Consider the following 6,114-nt stretch of genomic DNA (forward strand, 5'->3'; position numbering starts at 1 on the left):
AATTTTCTCCTTTTTCCTTTCTTGTATTGCATTTTTTTTTCGTTGTGTTGACTTATGCATCTGTTTGTACAACTCAAAGCACTTGGAACATATAATATACATATATAGTTGATCGATCAAGATTGAGAATTCTATATAGAATAATTACATGAAGAACCATTTTCTAGATGATCATGATATCATTTATAAGGACGTGGACGATGTAGAAGTTCGTAATTAAAATACAATTAACTTCGCCATCAACCTTATCGATCATTAATGTTTAATTAATACGTTACATCGCAAGAGACGTACGTATATACTATTAAACAAAGGGCTAATTATATATTAAGATCTCATGATGATGAGTTTGGTTTGAGAATAGTTGTATATAATGGTAGTACTAGACTAGTAGTTATAGTGATCTCTTGACACGCTCGATCTTCATTCGCCCTCGTACTCACGGCTCCATATTAATTAAATATCCCATATAATTAGATTTATAAGAAAAATTTTAAACATAACTCTACGCACACATCACATTTTATTTTTTTAATTTTTTTTACTAAATATTTGGCATATGGATAATGAGTTGAAGAATTCAATTAGTTTAAGAAAAATAAACCCAAAAATAATTTTTAAAAAATTAAAAAAAAAGTGTAATGTGGGGCTTTGATGAGTAGCAATGCCCTATTTATAATATATTTAATGTTATTTGAAACACTTATATCGATAATATATATTTTTTTTATAGGAAATATACTTCATTCATTCATGAAAATGAAGTTACAACTATGACCTGATATATACATGGAAAATCTCAGATTACAAGCCAACTACTCATGGTTAGGGCTCCACAGTACACAAATTCATTTGTGACTGGTATGGTCTTACCTTCTATAACTCTCTATAAACAAACCGACTACGAGACCATTCTATACCTAAAGTAGATATTTCAAAACCCACCCTCCAGAAGAGGAGATGACTTTTACTTTATGGATAAAATGTCCAAGAGACTATTTATTTTTTATTTTTACCTAAATAAAAGGAAATAACAATAAATATAAAAATAGAAGTGAAAATAATGAATTACAATTGTAGATCCGCATTTTCAACTAAAAGGAAAGCAAAATACAAGAAACAAAGAACTGTGCTAGGAGTGTAGTGGTCAGTTGAGTTTGAAGAAACCATGGCGGCAGTATAAGCTTCCTGGTGCGATGGCGCGTGGATCTCATGCACTGCTTTGACCCGCATGTGACTCACAGGCTGCTCCGTTCGACAAAAGCCTTTAATCGTTCGAAGAATTGGCGGCCTAGAAATCCTACAATTGGGCAGGTGGTGGTTTCTGGGCTTCGGAAAACAACATATAGTCATTTTGCAATACTTTAGACGGAAAAACAAACAGAAATTGAAAAATAAAGGGTTACACAATTTCTAGTCTAACCATATGCGAGGAAGGAGGGAGGAGCCGAAGTTCCACCCCTCTCTGAGTTGTGTTTTTGTTTTTTTTTTTTTTTTTTTTTTTTTTTGGGTGGGGGGGGGGAGTGGTTTGATAAGATTAGATTAATATGAAATACCTATGAAAAATCAAGAATTTCCTACTCCAATATGGTAAAAGAAAAAAAAAAGTAAGATATTTTTCACTTATACCGATAATATTAAATATCTTAAAACTTACAAATTCTATGTATTTACTTTTCCTAATTAAAAGATGTAGATTTTGGATTAAAATTCTAGAGTATCTGATAATATTGTCTCTCAACTAAACATGGTAATTATTGAAATCATAATCAATATCAGATCTAAAATTCAGTTAGCTCAAGTAGTAAAAGTCTTGATTTTGATGGTATCCTCCCTCCAGATCCAAGTTTCGGATTCTCTTATACGGGTGCAAACAATTTCTAAATCCCATCAAATCAGGAGAATTTCCCTTTAAATGAAAGAAAAAATAATTATCACAAACATAAGTTGAATGCAGCAAATTAAGATATTTTCGTTATAGGTTGCAAATTGCAATCTCAATATATATGGCTACAGAGACAATTAATTAAGGGACAAAAGGAGGGGGGTGGTCAATTAGTCTAATCCTATAGTCAAATTAAAATTTTGAGTAAGTCAAAGACGTACAGAAAGTCAAATTAAGCAGATAAAGAAAATTCAAAATAGAGAATGAAAACTATGAATAATTTCAAAATCGATTTTACCAAGCTAATTATTTACACGTGGATTGAAGTTTTGGTACTTCCTACTTTTAGTCCAATGCTACCAAATTTTAGATGCATGTACTCTATGACTATTAGTACTGTTTGTTTGGACGGGTGGACTGCTTGATTAATTATTGATAGGTATATATCACGCAATTTATATATATGATCCTCCAAGTAGCTAGCTAGCTAGTTGAATTTGTTGAATTAGTCTCACACGTGTGCGAACGAATCCTCGATCGAATAACTTCGGTTTTATTAATATATATGTTAATTGATATGATAGACATTAATTTAAAAATGAGTATTTATGACGAGTTATTTGTGACGAGAATATATTCATTTTAACAATAAATTATAACTGATTATAAATATGTAGTTTTCTTATAGTGTATTGTATTCATAAGCGTTGGGAAAGAAATCAAGGATAGGATTCCATGCAGTACCATTATGAGCATATGGGACATGAAATCAACTCGCAAGACGTACAGAACCTTCTTAATTTGAGAGCAAAAGGATCGTATCTTGTTGGATATCAACTTGCTCCTCCGTTTGTGGTCATGCATAGTTGATAAACTCGACAAACCAAAAGAGATAGCACGTTCGTTGAATTTTGTACGCTTAACACTTTCCGAGCCTCACAAAAAGATCAGCTTCTGACCAGTCATGGGGCATCCAACTTTATGCTATGTTAGACTATTGAATCCAGCTCACGCAAGAGATCGTGCCGGTTTTTAAGTTAGAGATTTATATATTTGTAATATTGTTATTTTTTAGTCATAGATGTGACATATATATTTTAGGTGACCATTCGTTCTAGTATAAAAAATTTTATGTGTAGTTATTTTTATATATTTTTTATGTATTCTATTAATATAATTGATTGTATTATTTTTTAATATAAAATAACTGATTTAATTAATTACATAAATAAAATTCGTAAATAGTATACAAAAATTACTATATATAACATAACCCTTTAAGCATTGACAAGCTAACTGACTACAACGTATATGACTTTTTGCAATTCTGTTGCGGTGATATAATTTTGGACGCAAAGGCTAATTTTTGCATGTTCCTGTCAATTCATTTTCAGCAAACAAGAGCGTGTTGCCAAAAGCTACACATTGCGGCAAAACTCTATCATCGCAAATAATTGCGACGGAAAAATTAATTACGATGCGTTCTCTTAGTCTTTTGTGATGTCGAAATTAAATCACTGCAAAAGGTCATATAAGAAAAATATAATTTCCGGCACTTTTTTAATTTTTTGTGGCGACATTAAATCGCCGCAAAACATTCAAAAATGAAACATTGAAACTACTGTGTCTTTAGTCTTTTGTAGTGACATTAAATCGTCACAAAAGTTCAAAATTGAAAAATAAAAAGTAAAAACTCAAGACGGTGTGTTTTCCATTCTCCTTATTTTTCATGTTTCTGTCGTTTCATTTTCAGCTAACAAGAGCGCGTTGCTAAAAGCATTTTTTGACCGGAAAAAATAATTCAGACACATTTTTTAGTCTTTTGAGATGAAATTAAATTGTTGCAAAAGGCCATATACGGAAAAAATAATTTCACGCTTTCTAGATGTCAAAGTTAAAGTTTGTCAAAGATGAAGAGTGAAGAAACAAAGTTTGATTTTTTGATTGAAAGGACCCTGGTCCTTAATAATTACTATGACTTTATCTCCAAATATCTAGCCACATCATTCGGGATTGAAAGCATCAAGCAATATATAGATGAATCCATTTCTTTATAATAGTTTCTTTGGATTTTTTGACTTGTATTTTTGCTTCCCATATGAAATGTCTAAATATTCATTTGGGAAATTATTTTCTGCGTAGAGAAAAAGAGTTAACAATGTGCATACCTTTTTGTTTTTAAGGGCTTCTTTATGCAGGAAATAGCACTATATTTGAGTCAACTGGCCTTAATAGGAAGGTAATTTATGATTCAAATGCATGTCTTGGCTTGGAAAAAGCAAATATGTGGTCGTTATGATCGCACCTTCTTTACTTTTTTTTTTCTTTTGATTAAAAGGAGGACAGACCTCCATCAACTATATATATACCCTCACTTTTAGCAGAGGAAAACATTTACACAAAAGAAGCCTTTACACAAGAGAAAGACTTTACAAAAAGCTAACACAGAATATACACTATCATGTGCATCTAAAACAAGCAGTCCCCATAGAGTCAAGTCTCGCTCGCCCTCTCGTTATCCTTGGAAGTTGCTTCCATTCTGAGAAGAAAGCTGACTGCCCAAAGCACCCCTTCTAGCCAAAGAATCTGCCACTTAGTTGCCTTCTCTGTAGTAGTGTGATATTGTGAAGTCAAAATTCTGTAAAACAGCCTGCAGTTCTTCCCAGTAGTCCCAAAGGTACCAAGCTGTGCATTTTTACTTCCGGAACCAATTCACGAGTACTAGAGAGTTACACTCAATGTCTATAGCTGTGTGTCCCAGATGTTGACATAGTTTAACCCCTTCTAATAAACCCCTTAGTTCAGCTTCCACACTTGAGGCATTTCCAAAATGTTTTGAGAAACCATAAACTATTTTTCCCCCACAATCCCTCAGAATACCACCCCCACCAGCTAGTCCTGGGTTGCCAACGCTGCTTCCATCCACGTTTAGCTTTAGTCTATCAGAAGTCGGCCTCCTCTATTTGATAATCTTCACCTGTTTGTTTTTCACTACCACTGTTTGAATTCCTATATTTCTGATCACTTTAGCATCCCAGTTGGTTAATTTTCGAGCTTTAATGATTCTATTGACTATGGATCCTATCCAGAATTTAATAGCTCCCCATACCTCCATGGTGTTTTCAGAAATCCCCTCCATCCTTGTTGCACAGCGCCAGCTCCATATTTTCCAGATTATTAAATATGGAGTTAATCCTAGTAGGAAACCAAGCTGAGTTTTGCGTGAGGCCCTGTTAAACCAGATCTGAACTCTTTCTTTCCAGCTCTGTTGTGTCCAGAAAGGGACTCCTATCTCAGCTGATGCCCTTTTCCAAATACTTACTGCTAGTTCCCCTTTGCCTAGCAGGTGTTCTAAGTCTTCATTTTGCATTTCTTTGCAGCAGTTGCATGCTGACGCAATAGGAATTCCAATATTGTGTGTTTGTTCATCAACACTTAGATAGTTAAAAGCTGCCCTCCACACACATATAGCTATCTCTTTGGGGAGAAATTTATGCCAGACCCATTTCGCCCATTCGAATTTCGGGCTCTTTAATCTCACTTCATTCCAAGCTGATTTTGTGGAAAAGGTTCCACTCTTCTCTGGTAACCACACTAGCATGTCCTTTTCATCTTTTAATTTTCCAACAAACTGTATTACTTCATTAGCTGTCTGTCTATCCATCAGTCTTTGTATTCTCTCGTCTTCCCATCTGTTTTTGTCTAGTAGATCTTTTAGTTTTGTGTTTGGCTCTTCCACTTGTGACACCATTTCCAAGATAGGACCCCCTGGTGGGAAATTATCAAACCAAAGAGAGATGTTTCCTTCCCGTACTTTCCACCTTGATTTAGCTAGAATTTCTTTAATTCCTTCCTTAACTTTTTTCCAGAAATTAGACACTAGCTTGTTTTCAGGTCTCATTTCTATGTGTCCATTTTTCAAATATTTGGATCTGAAAAAAATTTGCCCATAAAGATTTTTGGGTTAGAATATTCCATCCAAATTTCATGAAAATGGATTTTTGCACATCCGCAACGTCTCGCATACCTATACCACCCTCATCCTCTGGGGCACAAAACTTCCTCCACGACCTCAACTTTCTTTTACTCTTACCCCCTTATTCACCCCAGAAAAAATTTGCAAAGAGACTATGCACCTTTCGGATCACTAGTTTTGGAATATGTATTGCTGAGAGCAAATAGAGAGGCATGCTAGATTGTACGTGTCTCATTAGAATTAGTCTTCCCCC

Source organism: Carya illinoinensis, chromosome 2 (genome assembly GCF_018687715.1).
Source record: "Carya illinoinensis cultivar Pawnee chromosome 2, C.illinoinensisPawnee_v1, whole genome shotgun sequence".
Classification (NCBI taxonomy): Eukaryota; Viridiplantae; Streptophyta; class Magnoliopsida; order Fagales; family Juglandaceae; genus Carya; species Carya illinoinensis.